The sequence below is a fragment of the Typopeltis vanoorti genome, chromosome 20 (genome assembly GCF_054136105.1).
Source record: "Typopeltis vanoorti isolate ZY-2024b chromosome 20, IOZ_Tvanoo_1.0, whole genome shotgun sequence".
NCBI classification, from domain to species: domain Eukaryota; kingdom Metazoa; phylum Arthropoda; class Arachnida; order Uropygi; family Thelyphonidae; genus Typopeltis; species Typopeltis vanoorti.
The window spans coordinates 99,146,276-99,170,342 of NC_143568.1; positions in this window are offsets into that span (position 1 = coordinate 99,146,276).

Genomic DNA, 24,067 nt, shown 5'->3' on the forward strand with positions numbered 1-24,067 from the left:
AGAATGATTTTTTCCGCTATCTTTCCCAGGCATGATAAAAGGCTGATTGGTCTGTAGTTTTGCGGGAATTGTGGCGCCTTACCTGGTTTGTGGATGAGAATAATATCTGCGTGTTTCCATCGAGTGGGAAAGTAACTAAAACGGAGTATTGCATTAATGATGGCAACGAGGTGCATAATGGCCTTATGCGGGAGCGCCTTTATGGTTTTGTTTGTAATTTCGTCTGGTCCTGGGGCTTTTTTGTTGTTGATTTTTCTTATTATGAAGTAGACTTCTCTAGGCGAAGTATTGCAGATATTTTCACGGCGGCAGGGCTGGCGTAGTGCGCTTCGGACATGTCTGTGTATTCTCTCTATGAAAAGCCCCCCCCCCCCCCCACCCCCCCCCCCCCCCACCCCCCCCCCCCCCCACCCCCCCCCCCCCCCACCCCCCCCCCCCCCCACCCCCCCCCCCCCCCACCCCCCCCCCCCCCCACCCCCCCCCCCCCCCACCCCCCCCCCCCCCCACCCCCCCCCCCCCCCACCCCCCCCCCCCCCCACCCCCCCCCCCCCCCACCCCCCCCCCCCCCCACCCCCCCCCCCCCCCACCCCCCCCCCCCCCCACCCCCCCCCCCCCCCACCCCCCCCCCCCCCCACCCCCCCCCCCCCCCACCCCCCCCCCCCCCCACCCCCCCCCCCCCCCACCCCCCCCCCCCCCCACCCCCCCCCCCCCCCACCCCCCCCCCCCCCCACCCCCCCCCCCCCCCACCCCCCCCCCCCCCCACCCCCCCCCCCCCCCACCCCCCCCCCCCCCCACCCCCCCCCCCCCCCACCCCCCCCCCCCCCCACCCCCCCCCCCCCCCACCCCCCCCCCCCCCCACCCACAACTAAAACATGAAGAAGGGGGGTACGCTCTGCCTGATCTCAAAAGCTTGCTTTATGCAAATACATTCAAAACCGTACGGAAGGCCTTAAACTCAAACCATATTTCAGGCCTCCTAATTAGATATTTTATAGGACTTTTCCTCCCCCTCTTTGGAACCACGGACTATGCTGGACCCCGTGCAAGGGTTTTGCCCAAGTGGTATCGCACACTAGTAAAATCACTCACAGTACTTAGAGACAAAGGAGCAGAAATCCTCACACACAAACCGAAAGCAGTATACTGGGATTTCTTCCAACTCTCCAGGCGTGATACACCAAACCTCGGGACAAACAATGAAATTCTCTTTAAAAACATCAAGAATAGCTGGGGACAGCCTTTTCATCGGGATCTGGCCTGGCGAATAGCCTATGGGCGGCTCCCGGTGAAACAGGTTAAATCTAGGTACGTACCCAGTCCGTGCGATCCCTTTTGTGATGTCTGCCGGGGCGTGGAAACGGTGGAGCATTTCTTTTATTTTTGCCCACCATCCCAACGCGTCTGGCAAAGACTGAGCACAGCACTGGGAATCCCGATGCTATCACTAGAAGAGGTCATACACCTGCAATTCCCGCCACCAGTCAACAAGACCCAAAAATTCGCCATTTTTTTAATTAACGTCTTAAAGTATCACATCTGGAAGGTACGGAAAAAATCCCAGGTACGGGACGCAAATTTAATGTACGCAGGAATAAGGAAAGGTTTCTTTTTTTACCTTCCTAAATTTCTTGCGCAAGAGAGACATCTACTAGGCGACTTTAAATTTGTGAACAAATACTGCAAACCACCGAAAATATGCTTTCTTATACAGGGACGCATCAAGCCCTGTATATTTCTTTAGTATCTCCAAAACTCCACCTAACTCTCCCTAGTAAAAGTAACAATCACTCTGTTTTTCCTCGCCACAAAGCTTTCGCTGGCACGGTTTCCTTTACTCCAAATAAGGGGGGTAGATCTGAGAACCCGGGCTGCGAAGGCTTACTGCGAGGCGGTGCTGCTCCTTGTGAGCGGCATCTCCCGGGCCAGTCCTCTACCCCATTCTAAGTCCCAGTGGTACCAGGTTTGCAAGTTCCTTATTTTGTTTCCTTTCAGTTCAACTGACCGGACCTTAAGTCCTTTGATTTTTATGTAATTTAATAAAAAAATAAATAAATAAATAAATAAATAAAAAATAAAAAAATAAATAAAAAAATAATAAAAAAAAAAGTTCTAACTGAAATTATTGTAATTAATTTCAAAACAGGTCAATGGATCTCCTTCATAGATAACTGATGAAATTATTAAGGATAAATTTATAAGTGAACTATTAGTCAAAATTTTTATGGTTAAATTTTCTTTTTTTTTAACAGATAAATTGAGAATATGTGTCATATACCAATTAGCCATATAAGGCTAAACAGGTTGACTGAGGCTTCTTTTACCTCCTACTATCCTACTCTATCTTTCATTATTCTCCTCTCTTACTGTTTGCTGACCCTCAGCATGCTTTATTCTCCAAAGGCCGATGATGAGAGACATGAACTCCCATTCGACCTCAATAAAGGTCGAAACCGGTCTGGGTAGTGGCCCCTTGCCTTTAATACAAAACATCATACATCCCCTTCTTGGAGATATGTTTTGGCATTAAGGGTAAATATTAAGATTAGTGATCGGAGCTTGTTCCACCTTTGCCATGAGTTGCCCTGGTCCTGCACTACCTGTGGGATCAGTTAGACTTGCATCAATTGCAGGCGCAAACTTGACTTTTAGTCTGTTTGCTTACTTGGGAAATGGAGTAAAACCAGGTTTAAAATTGCTTGGTATCTTTAACATATTTACCCAAGGTAAAAATACTTTCTACAAATATATATATATATATATATATATATATATATATATATATAAATTATATATATATATATATATATATATATATATATATATATATATATATATATATATATAAATTATATATAATATATATTATATATAATATAATATATATATATATATATATATAAATTAGATCTTAAAAGAACTGGGCGATGGACTGAGTCCTTGACTCCTTATCCCGTCATCTGAATGAAAAAAAATCTGTCTGTCTGTGTGGTTGGAGTGTTATGGAGCTAAAAAGCTCTAGTCATGGCTGGGTAACGGCAATAGCCAAGCCTCAGTTAAAAATTCTTTGACTACAGCTACAGCATTGCCATCCGCTACCCTGAAAGTCCTGGGATGTTATTTCTTTACTTATATGTCCTTATAAGGACTGGCTTAAAGGGGCGAAGCAAGAATGCTTTTCATCTTCCCCGTTATCTGTAGAGGACAGTGTAGGGATAGGGATAAGGTGTTATTGAGCTATTAAAGCTCTGATCATCATGGCAGGAGGGTAACAGCAATAGCCGGGCCTCAATTGAAACTTCAGTAGCTACAGCATTGCCATCCATTACCCTCCAAGGGTATTGGATTGAATGACTCAATCACCGCATCTCACGGTCGATTGATTTCCATTTCTTCAATTACGATAATATAAATTTACATCATATTTACTGATACAATAAACAAAATGGTGTTCTAATAGTAGATACGTTTTTCCTTTGTATATCTATAATTTATATAATAGTATAATTATATATATAATAATTATCATTTAAAATAATATTTTATAGTTTAGATCATTTCTTTTATGGATTATATGAACAAAATTCTAAAAGTCTCGTATTTAAAAGAAACAATTTCTATGAAACAAACAATGACATAAATGACATTTCCATTTCTTCAATTACGATAATATAAATTTACATCATATTTACTGATACAATAAACAAAATGGTGTTCTAATAGTAGATACGTTTTTCCTTTGTATATCTATAATTTATATAATAGTATAATTATATAATAATTATCATTTAAAATAATATTTTATAGTTTAGAACATTTCTTTTATGGATTATATGAACAAAATTCTAAAAGTCTCGTATTTAAAAGAAACAATTTCTATGCATGTAGATGGAGTTTAATATTAAAATATAAAACTGTGATAAATCTGATGATTGTGCCCTTGAACACAATTATCACATCGTTTATAGTTAATTCTTTTAATTCTCTCGTTTAAATTGAGTAATAAATATTTCTTTCTTGTATGCGATGATTACTCTTTTTTTTAATTTCAAGTCAGTTCATTAGAAATTTCCCTACAACATGTACCTGATATAATCCTATCGTATAAATAGTTTCAGAAGTGATTCTTTTTCGTGATTCTTTTGTATTGATTATATCTGTTGCTATAACTTTCCGTTGTGAGGCAGAATGTGCGGGGGAATGGCCCGAACGTACATAATGGCCAAAATTATGGAAACCTTTCGGAAAAAGTGTATTTTTGAAGTTTAATGGCTCATACCATCACTTTTGTTTGATGTAATACCATAAAATTATATATCACTGGAAAGATAATTTAATTAAGAATGTAATGCAATAAGGTTTACATTTGTGAAGGATTTTTTATTAGAACAGCAGTTATAAAGAAGAAAAGTGAAACACATAGAAAAAATGACATATACAAAAATTCTTACAATGTGAGTTAATACTTAGTTGGGTAACCTTTAGCGTTAATTACGGTATCATCGCCTTCCCATGTAGTGAACCAAGTTTTTTAGTTCTGTAGCTGTTATAATGCGAAACCAATATTGAATTATTGCTTCCATTAATTGGGTTTTATTGGTGGGTTGCTTCTGACTAACAAGTTTCTTTTAAGTACTGTAATTAGGAGATTAAAAGAAATAATCTACCGTGTGATGCGGTGATTAATACCCTTGGAGGGTAATGGATGGCAATGCTGTAGCCAATGACGTTCTAACTGAGGCTCGGCTATTGCTGTTACCCTCCTGCCATGATCAGAGCTTTAAAGCTCAATAACACCTTATCCCTACACTGTCCTCTACAGATAACGGGGAATATGAAAAGCATTCTTGCTTCGCCCCTTTAAGCCAGTCCTTATAAGGACTATAAGGACGGTAGGTGTAATGCAATCAAGTGCAAATCTTCTCGGATTCTTCTCCTTACGTATTTTATGCCATCACTACCAAACAGGGAGATTTTGGTCTCATCACTCCAAATAAAACACTGTCCCATTGTTCCGCTGTCCAGCTAACATGGGTTTTAGTCCAATTTAATATTTTCAACCTTTGTTTGAGATATAAAAATGACTTTTTTCGTGGAATTCTAGCATTTAGACCAAACTCCTGCAGTCTGCGCCGAACAGTTCTCACACTCAACTTCATATTGTATTGCGCCATTTCATCTGATAACACCCAGATGATTTTCTTCTGCCACGTAGGCACAGCCTCGCAATTCTTCCATCATCACTTGCTCTTGTGCAATGGAAAAACAACTTGTATCTCAGCGTTACGACCAAGAATTCAATTATTTATTCAAATAAATAATATAATTTATATATATTATTTATATATATAAATTACATAATAAATTAATATAATTTATATATAATAATTCAGATAATATAAATATAAGTTTTCAAGCCAAAGTGAAATAAATATTTACTCTTTTTTGCTTTATAATTATATACTATATAATATATAATTATATCTTACAATTAGAAGTTATCAAAAAAAAACTAATATGTGTAATTATTTTTTAATAGGCTTTTGTTGTGTAAAACGTTTCTGTACCACTACCCCTGATGATGCAAGTGGTACGACTTACGAAACTTGTCGGGTGTTTTAATTCCTTATTTTATTTTTTTTAGTAAACTCTTTAACTACATCATAATGTGGTCTTAATACCGAAAACTTCCCACAGAATTACTAAGCCACAGAAACTTACGTTTGCAACTAGGATTTGTTTGTGTTTCTTAATCCTGTGTTCTTGGTCATATATATACAGTATATATCAGTGGTCGCCAAAGTGGTCGATATAACATTGTTAGGATCGATTCGAGCTCAGGGGTCGACAGAAAAATATAAGACATCATTGTATGGGTAATATTTAATTCGGTTAACTTGGATTACCTCCATAACAAAAGAAAGACATGGAGGTAATGACAACGCAATTAAGAGTGAATCGTGTGATCAGTACCTTATAAATTCCTAATCTATTCATAATAAATAAATAGATATGGAAGCACGCACCCTCGATTCGTAGTTACATAAACAATAATATTAAAAATAATACTGGTGTGGGAATCTTATTTTCAGATTTTAGAAAACAGCATAAAAAATTTAAAAATGTTGGATTATTATCTGAGGTTGTTTATATTTTTAATTAAATTTTATAACAAATTATTAGTATTATGAAATTAACATAATATCAAATAATATAACACAATATTGGTCATATCATATACCACCAAATAATGTTACTTAACCATTACATCACCATATAATTTTCGAATTCTTTTAATGTGTTTTTATACGTTCAAAAATACAGAACAGCAAAAATTCTTTTCTGTAAATAGTAATAACGATTTCAGTAAAGTATGGCATATTTCATTAGATTAACTTACGAATGGGGAAGGAAATAAAATCGAATCAGCATGATGATTTTACAATATTTTCATTTTAGAAATAATTAATTAACAAATTCATAAATATAATTAACAATTAACTAAACATAATAATTACATTTCAATAACTAAAAACTTTTAAAGGAAGTCTTAAATGAAATGTGTGTGTTTTGGCATGTAACGAGGGGCATCCGTTACGGTAGCGTCTGATTGACGGCATGACGCGTTCTAACTGCATGCTTCAAATGATCTGTATTAAAAGATTAAATTTAAATAGGCGGAACTCTCCGCTAAATTTAATAATCATTCGTATCTAAAATTATACCAATCCTAAGGGATTGTTTCATCCCCCCATGCGTGAATCGATACGTGTTTAATCATGTTTGTATTTTTTTTTAATGTTGCTGCCACTCTCGAAAGGTTATTTGCAATAATATAGTATATTTTTGTAGGTCAGATGGCATAAGGATTTTTTTTATGAAGTATATATTTGTGTATTTTTAATTTATTTTTAAAGTGTCAGGAAAGTAAAAGAAATATATTTTTATATAATATATTTAGATATTTTTATATTTTATATATTATGAATAAAAAATAATTATAATAAGACCTTTAAATTACCAATTTATACTTAAGCTTAAATAATACATCACTTTTCTTTTCCTATATTATAATTATATTACAGTTAGTATGCGACCGTGAGATGCGGTGATAGATTCATTCAATCCAATACCTTTGGAGGGTAATGTATAGCAATGCTGTAGCTAATGAAGCTCTAGCTGAGGCTCGGCTATTGCTGTTACCCTCCTGCCATGATCAGAGCTTTAATAATAGCTCATTAACTTTATCCCTACACCGTCTGCTACAGATAACGGGGAATATGAAAAGCATTCTTGCTTCGCCCCTTTAAGCCAGTCCTTATAAGGAATAATAAGGACATCAAGGTGCTTTCATTAATGCAGTGGTTATCATATCATTTAGAGTGACCCTTCGGGATTCCGATTCGATTTACATCTTCTTCGGCATACTGCGAGAGTTCAGCATGCGCAGTGGTCTTCACACTAATCCCGAAAAAACAAAAATCAAAATTTATGGGAAATTCGGCCCTGCCAGTCTTCCGTATGGTCTGAAACCCACAACCGGCCCATTAACAATACTAGGAATTCCCTTCCTAGAGACCCCAGAGTTGCAAACACAACGCTTAATAGAAATGTGTCGCGAAAAACTCAAACCCTTCAGTCCCAACTACCTATCATTCGAAGGTAGAGCAACAGTTATCAAAAACAGTCCTAAAACCGATGTTACTGCACACCATTAACCTCACAAACATAACAGACACACAAGACAACGCCATTCACAAACATGTCACTGATTTTTTCTGGAACAACAGGAGGCACGAGGTGCGTAGGGCCTTTCTCCATCTTCCCCCCACACAAGGGGGATTCCTGCCAATCCTCAAATACTGCCACTTAACCAACACTGCTCAGACCATACGGAAAGCACTGGCATCAAATCACCCTTCCGGCAATCTGATTAAATACTTCTTAGGATTTTTCCTACCCTACTTCGGGATCGCTGGCCACGCCGGACCATGTGCGGAGACGGTGCCTGAGTGGTACTACACAATATGTAAACTTTATAAGAAATTGGCAACGGATGGAGTTCGAGTGCTTCAGCTCAGCCCAAACAAGCTGTACTGGAAAATATTTGACCACTTTGACTGGGAAAAGCCCGATCTGGGCACAAACGAAGAGGTGCTGTTCACCAGCATAAAAAACAACTGGGGGCAACCATTTCACCGGGACTTAGCCTGGAGAATCGCATACGGCAGACTCCCGGTGAAACTGGTAAAATCAGCCTACAGCTCGCGACCGTGCAACCCCGTCTGCGGCGCGGTAGAAACCGTAGGGCACTTCTTCTTTCACTGCCTGCCAGTACAGCGTGTTTGGCACAGACTGGCCGAGGTGCTTGCGATCCCAGCGCTCACATTCGCCGAAGTAGTTTTGCTACGGTTTCCTCCCCCAGTAACCAAAAACAAGAAACACCTGATTTTCCTAATAAATGTGATCAAACACCACATTTGGAAAATCAGGAAAAAGCACCTTCTTAACGAGGAGGATCGCATCTATCTCCGTGTTAGGAACTGTCTCTCAGCCTGCCTCCGCCGCTTCCTGGAGCATGAAAGGTGCTTACGTGGTGAGGAGCGGTTCCTGAGGAGATGGTGCGACCCACCAACCATCTACCAGATCATTCAGGGGGGAATCCGGTTGTGTCTGCTCCTGTAACACCTTCAAGTTGTAGGTGTTGACGCTATCTCGAACTTCCTTCCCGATCAGCGTTTAACCCACAGGTATGTCTAGTCCTTTCGCGGTTGAAAGTTTTTCTGTCCCCCAGGTTGGGGTTGACCTGAACAAACCCGGACTGCGAAGGCCAACATCGAGGTGGTCCCAAGCCCTTTTCAGGGCGGGGTCTTCCGGGCCAGGTCATCTGCCTTCTTTTCCTGGTCATACTGTTCTGGGTTTGCTCGGCAAACTCATTCCTCTATAGAATTGTCTTCCACATAGTCTTTAGATTTATTTACACTTGTTAAATTTACTTAGTCTCTCCTTTTTTTTTCCTTTTCAGGATTTTTCCTTTTTTAAAGTGAAAAATCAACGACCGTTTTAGAAGCGCCCCTGGGGGGTCAACAGCTAAAACAGGTCAGCTGAGGCCTCTTTCATCTACTCTACTACTATGCACTCTATCTTTATTTCCTCTCCTACTATCTGCTGAATCTCAGCCTATCTTACTCCACACGCCAATGATGAGATACGTTGAACTCACAAATTATTATTAGTCATATATTTTGCGAAATAACTTTATTGCAGAGACTTTATTCTAGGTCTACCTACTCGCTGATGAAATCATACTTCACAGGATCATTTCTGTAGTATGTTCTCGGCCTTTTGGATTAGATCAAGTGTGTAGGTGATTAGCAAATTGTTTAGCTAAGTGCAAATTGTAGTATCTGTTAGCTCAGTTATTATCGACAAAGAGCCTCATAGAGGCACTTGATAATAAACTACAGCAGCAGATACAGAATAAATCCCGGACAGGGGCAAAAATAAAACACTCGGTGGTGGGAATAGCCTAGGCACCCCCCCCCCCCCACATACACACACACCTCACCAGCTATGGCTTTGCCGCTTACGCGGACCCTTGGAATCGAAGTTAAAGCCGACCTGCGACCTCGATGTTTGGCTAAAGCCCTCATCGAAAGCGTCGGCGCTGACCAGATTTTTGGGTTTACTCCCTTTGGTGGTGGCCGCTTCCAAGTAGTAGTAAGGAGTGAACAAACTACTTGGAGGATTCGAATCTAATGGAAAAACAATAGTCCCATTTTTGGTAGGGAGCATTACCCAACTACTTAGAATCCCCAGATTCCCTTTAGAATATATTGAAACCGATGTAAAGTTTATCCACGAAATATTCGGGAAATGGGGCGTTGTACACCAAGTGGAAGTCCTAAATGAAGCAGAAAACCCCAAATGGAAGTCGGGCCAAGTCAGCATCTCCCTCGAGATGAAAACGCCCGTTCCCAACTTTATTATTATTGAATCTGCCAGAGTAATGATAAACTACCCTGGTGTAAAAAAACAATGTTTTAGATGTGGTGCCTTCACTCACCTTGGGGCAGACTGTCCTAGAGTGAAGTGTAAAAACTGCCTCAAAGCAGGCGACAACCAAGAAAAATATGAGTCAGCTTGCCTGAAATGTTGGGACATTGACCACAAAGTGGACACATGCCCATCCAGAACTCTTGCTGAGAGGATGGGTGGTGCAATCACGCCAGCAACTCCACCAAGCAATGGAAATGACCCAGCACGAGGCTGCTCCTGATATAACAGAAAACCATACCTCCACGTCTAAGAAAAACTGTAAGGGAAAAAAACTTCCACAAGCAGTAAAATCCAACAAGAAGAAACAATCGTTATTGAAACCATCAATACTAATATAGAAGGAAAGATGGAGGTGAACACCAACACCTCCAAACGGCCATTAAGCCCACAGGAAGAAGAGTTGGTAATGCTCAAAACAGCAAAAGTATCTGAGACCTCCCACCCAGAAGTCCCTCACGCAAAAGCAGGGGAGACTCTAAGCCATCTCATTAGAGGTATCCCAGGGGTGGCGGAAAAATTCAAAGAAGCGATGAAAAAAATTGGAGAACCTGAACTCCTCCTCACAGGGAAACATGGATCTGACATCGCCAGCGCAAAATGGGATGTCATCTTCGTTGATGACTTCAGCAAAATCACCCCTGGGCAAGTAGAGGTGTCCCAGGATTTAGACGAGGAGGCATCTTCGGCGTTCTTCATAGCGCTCTGCAAACTAGACATGGCCAAGGGAAGTGAGGTGACCAAAAGAATAATAACTGGCCACGACAAAAGAAAGACACAGTAACCACCTTGTGGGGTTTCTGTACACAGCTTCACCGGTTTCAGCTATCACAGGTGGGGGAGGACCGGAGAACCGGAGCGGCGAAGGCTTACAGCGAGGCGGTGCAGTTGCTTGTGAGTTGCATCACTCGGGCCAGATCCCTCCTCCACCTCTAAGTTTACCTTTCAATTTTTGCTTTTCTATGTACTTTTTTTTGTTTGTTTTGTTACATGTTTCCTTTTTAGGATTTTTCCTTTTTATAGAGTGAAAAATCAAGGACCGTTTTAGAAACGACCCTGGGGGGCAAACAGGTCAACTGAGGCCTCTTTAACCTACTCTACTACTATGCACTCTATCTTTATTTCCTCTCCTACTATCTGCTGACTCTCAGCCTATCTTACTTTACAAGCCGATGTTGAAGATTTGTTGAACTCACAAATTATTATTTTATTAGCCATTCAAAAATACTAGGAAATATATGGGTCCTTAAAAGGACTGGCTTAAAGGGCAGGGGGACCACATCTAGTACTTTCGTACTAGATCTATCTGTGCTTAACCGTTAAAATATCTAGTACTTTCGTACTAGATTTATCTGTGCTTAACAGGCTACTAGCATTTCGTAGTATCTGTTCTTAACCGTTAATATCGGTACGAGTCCCATAGGGGTTCACAATATTTAACCGGAAATTTACAGATCTTCCCAAACCCCGGACCGGGGAAATATTAAACACTTGGTAGTGGTGGGATTAGCCTATCCCCCCCCCCCCCCAACCAGCTGTGGCTTTGCCGTGTACCGGACACTCGGAATAGAAGTGGATGCCGACCTGCATCCCCAATATTTAGCCAAAGCCCTCATGTAAACAGTCGGTGCCGACCAGATTTTCGGATTTACTCCTTTCGGCGGTGGCCGCTTCCAAGTAGTCGTCAGAAGTATACAAACCCGAGATAAACCACTCCGAGGTTTTGAGTGTAATGGGAAAAATAGTCCCATTTTTGGTGGGAAGTATCACCAAGTTACTTAGAATCCTCAGATTCCCTTTGGAATATGTTGAAACTAATCTTAAGATTATCCACGCCATATTCGGGAAATTAGGCGTAGTACGCAATGTGGAAGTGTTAAATGATGCAGAAAATCCCACATGGAAGTCAGGCGAAGTAACCATCTCCCTAGACATGAAAACGCCAGTTCCCAACTTTACTGTCATTGGATCTGCCAGAGTAATGATTAATTACCCTGGCGTAAATAAACAATGTTTCCGATGTGGAGCCTTCACCCACCGTGGGGCCGGCTGCCTGAAAACGAAGTGTAAAAACTACCTCAAGGCAGCCACAACCTGGATAAGTGCGAGGCAGCCTGCCTAAAATGTGGTGCCACAGACCACAAAGTGGACACCTGCCCATCAAGAACCTTGGCAGAAAGGATGGGAGGTGCCATCACAACAATACCGCCAGGTAATACTAGCAATATAGAAAAGAAAGATTCTCCAAACTTGAAGGCTGCAGCAGAAAGCCATACCATCACACCATCTAAGGAGAGCATTAAGAAAAAAAAATGCTGCCATAGAATCCAAACCCGAGAAAGATAAGAAGCGAGAAATCCATGAAGAACCAGCCAAAAAGCAAGCTGTCACACATGCTGAAATCGCAGGAGAAGAAGAAAAAGAAACAGAAAATATGGAGGCAAACAGGACCCCCTTCAAACGACCACTCAGCCCAGAGGAAAAGGAGATGAAAAAAAAATAAAACCAGCAGAAACAGAAGAATTAGCGACTCCTCATGCAAAAGCAGGGGAGACTCTAAAGCATCTAGTTAAAAGTATCCCTGAGGTGGCAGAAAAATTTAAAAATGCAATAGCGAGAATAGGGGAACCTGAGCTCCTCCTCACTGGGAAATATGGTCCCAATGTAGTTAGTGCAAAATGAGGTGAACTATTTGTTAAGATTTCTTAGTCTGATTTTACGTTTCTAATCTAACTCAAAGCATATTGATGTATTGTTATTTGTAAAATATTGAAATTATCAAACTGTCGTTGGCACACGTCAATTCTTTTTCGCTGTTCATATCTAAGTGATTGTTGCGGTTTTTGGTTTTTTTTTCGGTGTAGAATCTTTGAAATGAAGTCGATATATAAACATTGCACGATGTAATATCAATCTTTATTTACAGCGAAAGAGAAAAAGAACACTTTGCTCAAATAAATAGGATTTTGAATTGCCAATTTGGGACTCATCTTTTCATTTTCTTAAGTGTTGGTGTCACGTGCCTAAGTATTTAGGAACAAAATACTCGATGAGCGATGATTGCGTGATTGGAAATCAGTGGCAGAATGATGGAAGCACACCATTATTCCGGTGATGATACATCTAAGAGTCAGCAACTCGGGTTTTTTCTTTCTCTAAACAAATCAACTGGCCTTAATACAGTAGTGTTGTGGTGTATATTTGTACCATGAAGAATGAAGGCGCAACATCAACCTTTAAGCAGCTACTAAGATGGTGTTGACTGTGTAATCCGTTAAGATAATTAATATCCTGTGCATGTGTACATTATTGTATAGCAAACCTGGCTGATAATAAAGTACACCATTACTGTTTTTAAAGAGGGCGTAATTATTCTAAACAATTATATTTCTATAAACATGGATGTTGTTCTCTAACAACAAATAATATTATTTAATGGTTATATTAAGATCCTTTCGAAACAGTTATCTTAACTGATAACCTTATTATAATAAATAAATAAATCACAATAAATAGCAAAAGTCTCATTGGCTGTGTTATTGGTAACAGGGATGTTTCATGCCGTTTAAAGGAGACAGAAGGGTCTATACAGAGGATTTGAAATAGGAAGTGATCATCATTTCGTTTGAGCAGGATAAAATGAATATGATATTGAGAAGAAGAGTGTGCTGGGTCTTTAAAGAAGTTTGAGCGACTTTCATCGGTGCAATGTAGACCGAAATAAGTAAACATTGTTCAAGAAAAAAATGAAAGAGTTTGAAAGAAAGAGCCCAAACGGGAAGATTTAATGGAACATCCTGAATTAAACATTGATTGATTCAGCCAGAGAGGCTGAAGCAATCAACGTGGTGAGGTTGTCTGCAAGGATTGAAAAATCAGAACTCCACGCTGGACTCAGGAAATTAAAGATGTGGTCAAGGAGATAAAGAAAACTTATCGATAGTCAGCTGGTTATCTAGGAGAAAGGAGACGCACTGTTTAACTTACCAAAACGAAAAGCATTAGAAGTCTTTTTTAAGAATGTAAAAATGAACCTCAAGAAGGTAACAAAATATCCTGAAGAATGAAGAAAAAACTTAGAAATCGAGAAAAGATTCCTGTAAAAGGAATCGGAGATGATAAAGATGGCAGGATCACTGAAGATATTTCGAATGATTGGAGTAGTTGCTTTGAAAGATTGCTAAATGAAACAAGAGGTGGGAGGATGGTGGAAGAAATCATTCAAGAAAATAAAGGAAACAGTGCGTTTTAGCACAGAAGTGGAAAAGGACCGACGTGTGGAAAGGTAGCTTGTGCAGGTGATGTTCAATCAGAAATACTCAATTAAATATTGAGGTATTAAATAATTTAAGTGGCAGCACCGCATGATTCAAAGGACATGGATTTCTCGAGACTTCTGGATTATCCAAGAAAATCGAGATTTTTGTTCAGGACTCTACTGGTCATTACTAACGCCATGTTGCAACAAGAAGAGCTTGAGAAGAGCAGTCAAAGTAACTAGTTTTTTATATCTAGTTCTTAGATTTTTATTTTATGATAAATTGGTGAGAATTCTTTATTTTCTCAAGATTTCTCAAACATTATGATCAATTCAGAATTTAAAAACATGCGTATTTATGTTATATAGATCTGGAAAAGGCGTATTACAAGATGCCAAGAGAAAAACTGTTCAAAATCTTACAATCACATTATATAAATGAGACGTAATATCGAGCAATGCATAGTCTATATTTTAGTTGAAAAATCAGCAGTTGAAGCTGAGCAATTGGTCAGCTTCAACTGCTGAGCCGAATGCTTAACTGCATGAGCCGAAATTCGCGTCAGTTATGAGCCGGAATAGTTCTCTGAATAGCGTCAAGAATGTTTCGAAAAGCTGTAGCTGCACCATCTCAAACATGTACTCTAATGCATTTTGCGTAAAATAATATCTTGAACGAAATAGAATTCGCATTTTGTTGGAAGGTGAGGAAGCTACTCGCATGATGCGTTTGTTGTGCGGGAGAGCCTGGAGGTGAATGTTAGTCCAAGCAGACAGATCTGATCTTGTCTGGTGACTTGTGTAGTGAGGGTGAGGGTAGGTCATTTCAGATCGCTCCATTGATGGATAGTACGCAAATTAATATTGAAGTCACAGACTGTAGATAATCGTTGCCACTGGGATCGGTGCATTGCATTTATTTATCAATTTGTTTTTTTATAAATAAAACTTCTGTGAAAGAAATATATTACTATGAATAATATAAAAATTTCTGAAATAATTAACATTTTTATTTAAATAAATGATCAGTTTAATTGACCTATTATATTTTGGACAAGTGTTACTATGTATAGAAAACTGAAATGATCTATTTAATTTAGTTAGTCAATTGATAGATTACATTGACAAAACAGCTCAATTTACAAAGGACGACACCAACGTATAGACATCGCATAGGGTTCGGAAAAGATTCTTCGTTTAGGGACTTTTATGTAAAGTTAATTTCTCGGCATGTTGCATTTAAATTAAAAAATGCTCTTTTAAGTTAATAGTAGTCATAACATTAATTAGCGCACAACGATATACAGTATATACTTTAAAGCCCAAATTCATTCGTCATTTCGAGGTAGTTAGCTCTAAGTAATAATAAAGAGATCATCGAAACAGATAATGATTAGACGGATTCTGAGTGAGATCAACGGTCGTAAACGCAACTTCTCTCTGTAATAACACACGTCTGCACTGCGTATCATTCAGTAATTCAAATATGCCACGAAGGAAAGAGACTTTTCTCAACTATAACTGTGCTCAGTTATAAATATTTATTCATTCGTAATAGCAAAGTTGGAATAGATAGAAGGTGGGGATGGTGGATGTAGAAGCGGGTAGTGTGGCGAAGCGCCCAGTTGAGTCGAGTCTTTGGATGGTTATGGAGGTGTCGCGTCAAGGTTTTAGCACTTCAAGAACCTTAATTAAAGAAACCGTTTATAAGCGCATTTTATTTAGTTTTCGAATGTTTCAAAGAAGGAAAATCAGACAGGATGAAATCAATAAACAATTTGTGAAAATAAATTTGCTGGTTTACTATTGACTCAGAAATAAATGGGCTAAAATAGGTTAAAAATAAAGCACTTGATTAAAGAATGGAGACGGCAGATATGAGCGTTCTTAGAAAAATTAGAGGTGTGAACAAACGGCTTCAATGTTAGAATCGTATTAAAAATGAAGATATTAGAAAGAACTTGGCATTATTAGCATTCAAGAATATGTCAGCAGAGCTATCCTTAGGTTAGCTCTGAACAGGAAAGAAGCCCAGTGGTAGACCAAGGAAAAGGTGGTCTGATTCAATCAGAAGTGATTTAGAAGCAAGGAATGTTTGAATATTAGAATGCTCACAAGTAATAGAGTGATTTGAAAAAAAAAATTGTTGAGAGGAGATTAATAATGATACACACGTAATCATGTACTGCTGCTGTCATAATAACCTAAACATCCCTTGAGGGTAGTACATATCAGGAAACGGATGATTAGTGATGACGTAAAATAGCATTTTTTAAATTTTTGAAAAAATTTAATTACAGTATTCATATAAACTAACTTCCCCTAACAATTCCTAAACGAAATATGGATCTCGGCTAAAATCAATTTATGACTAAATTAATTCGTATATAATAATATTCGTATAATATATAATAATAAAATAATAATTTGTGAGTTCCACGTATCTCATCATTGGCCTGTGGAGTAAGATAGCCTGAGATTCAGCAGATAGTAGGAAAGGAAATAAAGATAGAGTGCATAGTAGTAGAGTAGATGAAAGAGGCCTCAGCTGACCTGTTTTAGCTGTTGACCCCCCAGGAGTGCTTCTAAAACGATCGTTGATTTTTCACTTTTAAAAAGGAAAAATCATGAAAAGGAAAAAAAAGGAGAGACTAAGCAAATTTAACAAGTGTAAATAAATCTGAAGACTATGTGGAAGACAATTCTATAGAGTAATGAGTTTGCCGAGCAAACCCAGAACAGTATAACCAGGAAAAGAAGGGAGATGACCTGGCCAGGAAGACCCCGCCCTGAAAAGGGCTTGGTACCACCTCGATGTTGGCCTTCGCAGTCCGGGTTTGTTCAGGTCAACCCCAACCTGGGGACAGAAAAACTTTCAACTGTGAAAGGACTAGACATACCTGCGGGTTAAACGCTGATCGGGAAGGAAGATCGAGATTGCGTCAATACCTGCAACTTGAAGGTGTTATAGGTGCAGACACAACCAGATATCCCCCTGTATGGTCTGGCAGATGGTTGGTGGATCGCACCATCTCCTCAGGAACCGCTCTTCTCCCCGTAAGTACCTTTCCTGCTCCAGGAAGCGGCGGAAGTAGGCTGAGAGACAGTTCTTAACACGGAGATAGATGCGATCCCCCTCGTTAAGAAGGTGTTTTTTCCTGATTTTCCAAATGTGGTGCTTAATCACATTTATTAGGAAAATCAGGTGTTTCTTGTTTTTGGTTACTGGGGGAGGAAACTGAAGAAAGACTATTTCGGCGAATGTGAGCGCTGGGATCGCAAGCACCTCAGCCAGTCTGTGCCAAACACGCTGTGCTGGCTGGCAGTGAAAGAACAGGTGCCCTACGGTTTCTATCGCACCGCAGACGTCGCAGAAAGGGTTGCATGGTCGCGGGTTGTAAGCTGATTTTACCAGTTTCACCGGGAGTCTGCCGTAGGCGATTCTCCAGGCTAACTCCCGGTGAAATGGTTGCCCCCAGCTGTTTTTTATGTTGGTGAACAGCACCTCTTCGTTTGTGCCCAGATCGGGTTTTTCCCAGTCAAAGCTGACAAAAAGTTTCCAGTACAGCTTGTTTGGGCTGAGCTGAAGCACTCGAACTCCATCCGTTGCCAATTTTTTAAAAAGTTTACATATTGTGTACTACCACTCAGGCACCGTCTCCGCACATGGTCCGGCGTGGCCAGTGATCCCGAAGTAGGGTAGGAAAAATCCTAAGAAGTATTTAATCAGATTGCCGGAAGGGTGATTTGATGCCAGTGCTTTCCGTATGGTCTGAGCAGTGTTGGTTAGGTGGCAGTATTTGAGGATTGGCAGGGCGAATCCCCCTTGTGTGGGGGGAAGATGGAGAAATGCCCTCCGCACCTCGGTGTTTCCTGTTGTTCCAGAAAAAATTAGTGATATGTTTGTGAATGGCGTTGTCTTGTGTGTCTGTTATGTTTGTGAGGTTGATGGTGTGCAGTAACATCGGTTTTAGGACTGTTTTTGATAACTGTTGCTCTACCTTCGAATGATAGGTAGTTGGGACTGAAGGGTTTGAGTTTTTCGCGACACATTTCTATTAAGCGTTGTGTTTGCAACTCTGGGGTCTCTAGGAAGGGAATTCCTAGTATTGTTAATGGGCCGGTTGTGGGTTTCAGACCATACGGAAGACTGGCAGGGTCGAATTTCCCATAAATTTTGATTTTTGTTTTTTCTGGGTTGGTGTGAAGACCACTGAGCACGCTGAACTCTCGCAGTATGTCGAAGAAGATGGAAGCCGATTCGGAAATAGATCAATCATATACTTAAATCAATGGGTTATAAACCATTTTAGTTTCCAATATATATTAAAAATTGTCCAATATATAATAGGTGAATTAAAGTGTAGCATATATTTCAATAAAATCTTAAATTATTTTATAAAAAAATTTAATTTTTTAAGCTTTTTATATTATTTACAAAGTAGTTTTATTGATAAAAATATTTATAAATGCAAATAAAATTACGTTTAATTAATATTTGTACTTCATTTAAATACTGCTTTTCCCACCCAGTAAGATGAACATTGAACAATATGTTATGAATAATGGTATATTTGTTGGAAGAAGCTTTATTAATAAGACGTATAAATAATAATTGATTTATTAATAAACACGCAATCTGGTTGCACATTTTGTTTCATCCTGTGTCAAATACTTAATCACTTAAGTAAATAACCAAACTCAACGAAAAAACATAAAGGTAAAAGGCGTTCATAAATTACGCAAGCATGATGATGATTCATCTGTTCTACTAAGAAGAAATCATAATTTTGTTTCGGATTAGCTGAATATTTAAGAACTTAAATGTGGCATTTCTTCATCATCATCATCATCATGAAATTCCTGCCATGTATCCTCAAGTGCACACGTCATATAATAGGATATAATAGTCTCAGGATATAATAGTACTACATGAAAAATTTACATCATTACTAACTTCCTCTCTACAATTTTCCTCCAAATTAGTCTGTTACTTGCCAAGACTCCAACATTATCAGATCTTATATTTCTATCTCTTCTATGGCACCTTGTACCGTATCAATCCTCCTCTATCTTGGTCTTCCTCTGGGTTGTTTTCCTGCCAACCTTGCAGAGAACACTTGTTTTGCTAATCATTTCTCGCCCATTCTATTTAAGTGACCTAAGATTAGCTCAGCTAATGCATTCCTGGATGCTGACAATGTCAAGTTCTTTTCTAATATACTCGTTCTCAGATCCATAAGTTAAGACTGGTTTGAACACTGTCTTGTATACAGCTAATTTAGTGTTCCGACTAATTTCTCTCTTATTCCATATGAATTTATTCAATTAACTGCTTACCACATCAGCTATGTGGATTCTGTTATCTATTTCCATATGTAATTTACCATCTTCTGTAAAAATCGTGCCTAAGTTGCTGAAATGTTTTACTTCAGGTTCCACAGGTTCTCCGTTCAAAACGCAGTTGATATTTTCACCGATTCTGCCTATTTTCATTGTTTTTGTCGTTTTATTGCTGACCTTCATACCATATCTATTACAATAGTTATTCAATTTAGTGAAGTAATCTTGTAGACTTGTAGCAGATTTATTTAGAAGTATAACATCGTCTGTATAAAGCAAACAGCTGACGTTAACAACTGCAATTTTGATATCATGTTTAATACCACTTTCCTTCATAATGTGATCCATATAGATAATGAATAACAGAGGGGATAATGTACATCCTTGTCTGACACCAGATTTAACATTAAACTATCTTCCTGTACTTCCTTCAATTCTAACTGCTGACTTACAACTCAAATAAAGACTAAGTATTGCTTGATATAATGCCCCATTGACACCATATAACTGCAGCGTATTGAATAGCTTCTCTCTTGGCACCTTGTAATATGCCTTTTCCAAATCGACAAAACTTAAATACAGATCTTTGTTATATTCCCATGCTTTCTCGACTATTTGTCGTAAAGCGAAGATCTGATCCTGACAGCCTCTATTTGTGCCTGAATCCAGCTTGTTCTTCACCAAGCTTTTCTTCCACAATTCTTCTCAACCTTTTCTCAAGTTTACTTGCATAGATCTTTCTAGGAACACCCAGTAGAAAAGTACTGAGTGTTCCTGGCAATTGAATGTGTAATTCTGACATTCAGTTTTATTTCCCTTTTTATATATGGGTACTGTGAGAGCTCTACTCCAATCATCGGGAATTCATCCCTCTGTCCAGGCTTTCTGTATTATGCAGTGCATCCACTGTAAGACTTTTATTCCACCATACTTCAGCATTTCTGGTCGAATATCATCTACTCCTGCTGCCTTTCCTTCATTTCAAGCCTTTGATGGCTTTTTCTACTTCAAGTATGGATATGTATTCCTGACTGCATGCCTGGTCAGTGTTTTTTACCACTGTGCTTTCATCGCTGCTTGTTTCATTTAGCAGTTTTTCAAAGTAATTACTCCTTACATCAAGGATATCTTTTTCTCCAGTTTTCATGTTCCTTGATCATCTCTAATTCCTTTTACAAGAGTTTTGTTATTGTGATTGTATAAATGCTGTAAAAATGTAATCTTATCCATCCTCAACTATAAATTACGAACTACAGTAATTATTATTATTATATTAAAAAAAGAGGAACGTTTTTATGAATTTCATTGTTAAAAACACCACAGCAATATGTTTTGTAGACGAATAATATATAATCATAATTTTAATAATAAAAATTATTCATTTTTTTATAGGAATCTAATGTGAAAAATGAATCACATTCTGCAAAACTCAGTTGCAGAACATTTTAAAATAAACTGCTGGAATGTCACTTAAGACGATTATTGTACACATGTAAATATTTTGAGATCAACAAAAAATTATCTAGCGAGAAGCAAATTATAACAAATAAAATGCATACATAATATATATAAATGAATATTTGGTTGACATGCGAACTCGTCGTTATATCAAGTAGGAAAGTATTCAATTTGATGGATGGATGGGGGGGGGTCTTTTAAATTCTTATTAGTATTTCGAAATTATTAATTCAATTTTAAAGAATTGAATATGCTTTGAGAATGCGAAAACTAACAAAATTAATAATTAATGAAATCCTTTAAAAGAACTTTATTTTATTCAGTTTTTTTCTCTTTGAGACACTTGCTATCATCTAAAACCAAATACCACGCAGGATTCTTAGAAACAATTTCTGGAAAATAAAAAATTACTGGTCTCTTATGTCAGTCAGAATTTAATGCAAAATGCCCACTCAGAAATTTTGAAATGAGGAGATATCGAAACTTTAAAAGAATAATTTAAAAAAATAACTGCAAACCTGTTTGTGAATAAATTTCTCGTTTTATTTCTATAGTGTTTTTCTTTCAATCATCCACAAAGAAAATTTCAGTACGCATTAATATCATAATACAGATTTATATTTTTGCATGAGACACTTGATTTTTATAATGTTTGCATCGTCGAACTGAAGCCTTTTGGCTCTTTTTTTTAGTAAATACTTTTACGCACCGACCGAGAGTTTGCTTACAACAAACACACCTCTCCGACGCGTCAAGTTCCTGTTAAGGTTTCTGCCTGGCCTCTGAAGAGAACCAACCAGTTCGAAACAGCTGTCTGGCCAGTGAAATCTTAAAAAATGGACCAAATTAGAAAACGAATATATTGACCCCTGGGAAGGGTGCATGTGTTGTAAGGTGGTTCCGCTAGCGCGACTCGTAAATGCCGGCGGGAGTATTCCTTTAAGCTCTCTGGTCTATTTTAAAAAACTTTCATAGTTTCTACATTCGGCTTTGAAATAATGCTGGATTTAATATTCACTTGATTTTTACAATTTTTGCATCGCCGAACTGAAGCCATTTGGCTCTTTTTTTAGTAAATAAAAAAATTAATGTTTTTCCTTTGGGGTATGTGAGTGGGGACGACAGTTGTTATTTTCTTATTTATTTTCACTGGCATTTCTTATTCAAATCAACAACAGCAAAAATAACTAAAAAAATCCATTCACAATTAGAGTTTACTGATCGCTATTTCCCATAAGGAGGGAAAGGTAGACCATCGAACCTTTTGAAATTAGAAACGGTTTAATAATATCTCAAAGCTTTCTTCGAAGGAGCCTTTCCGTCAGATCCAATTGTCCAGAAGTTTTTCTTTCCTCAATAGGCAATGTGTTTAGACGTTCCCCATGTTCCACAAAGACGGATCTCTCTGTTACATGAGGATTGGTGTAATATTTATGTTCTTTGCAACGAACAGAAATGAATTTTTCCAATTGATTAAAATATATTAGATTAGCAGATCAAGAGATCTGGTAAATACTTCAAAAGTCCAAGGAGGAAAGCTTTTTATCTGACTAACGGAAGAATAACGTGACCAGTAACAGCAGATTACTTGTCTCATTCTGCAGTTAAAGGATTCATTGGAACTATTATCTAAGAATATAGACTAAATATGTCTAATTTCTGATGGATGAGAATTTAGTAGTGTATTAGGCTTGCGCACAAGGCGCGATTTGAATTTTATCTCTTTTGGAAAAGAAAAAGAAACAGAAAAACATACAGGAACCCTGGATAAATTGCATTAGCATGTATCGTGTCAAAAAGAGTGTCTGAAGGTATCTTGAACAATTCACAAGCCACTTAATATTCAAGTAACATCTCGCTGTATCCTGAAAATTGCATATTTTCTTTTGATTGCCAAAGACAAGCCCCCCCCCCCCCCTGCCCACACTGGGACTTTCAAATTGTCTACTACGTTGCTTATTCTTGTAGTCTACCATATTTTGGTGAATTTGTATGATCGATTCTGTTTGTTGCTAAGAACATAAAATTACATCAGATAAAGTGTCCCTTAACCAAACGTTTCCCCTCCCGCTGCTATTTACGATAAGTTTAGGAAATAATAATATCTCAAAACTTTCTTCGAAGGAGCCTTTCGGTCAGAATACGTAATTCCGCTTTAAGAGAGAACGCAGCCAAAGTACCTCTTCATTTGAAATTCCAGATGAAATTAATTTAACTCTTTCATTTATTTAAATTTTAGAAGATAATTCAATTTAGAATCTCATTAATGGGGCGCTATCTGGTAAAACTGCTTTCAAAAAATGCAAAAGTCTCTGTAGCGTAGTCGGAATGACTTTCCAACTGTTGCACTTTGGTTGAGTTCGATTCTTTTCCAAAACGAAAGTAACTTTTTAGTTCTTCTCAGTTCAGTCAATGTCATAATGTTGAGACAAAATATTAACTCTAAGAAATTCAACTTTTCATTCCCCCCCCCCACCACCGTCCCCCAAAAATAAATAAATAATAAAACTTTTCTGCGAATACTGCTTAGTAGATGTTGTAATATAACGGTAGATCCTTGTGTATACATATATGAAAAATAAATAAATACAATGATTTTGAAGAATTATGGTCATAGTTACCGATATACAATTCACAAAAAGGTGTAATAATATTATATATCTTTCACCTTTGTTTGTGCCTAATTTTTAAGTTATCATAATTATTTAATCTGCTTTATTTCAAATGATACTTGATAGTTAATAAAATTTCTGCCATTTATGGATATTTAAACAAAATTATAAAAGTCTCGTAACACGAACAAAATGATTGCATTGCACGTAGATGGAGTTTAATATTAAAATATAAAATTGTGAGATTGTGATAAATCTGATTGTTGTGATATATGCCAGCGTTTACAGTTAATTCTTTTAATTCTCTTAGTTAAATGGAATAATAAATATTTCTTCGTTGTAT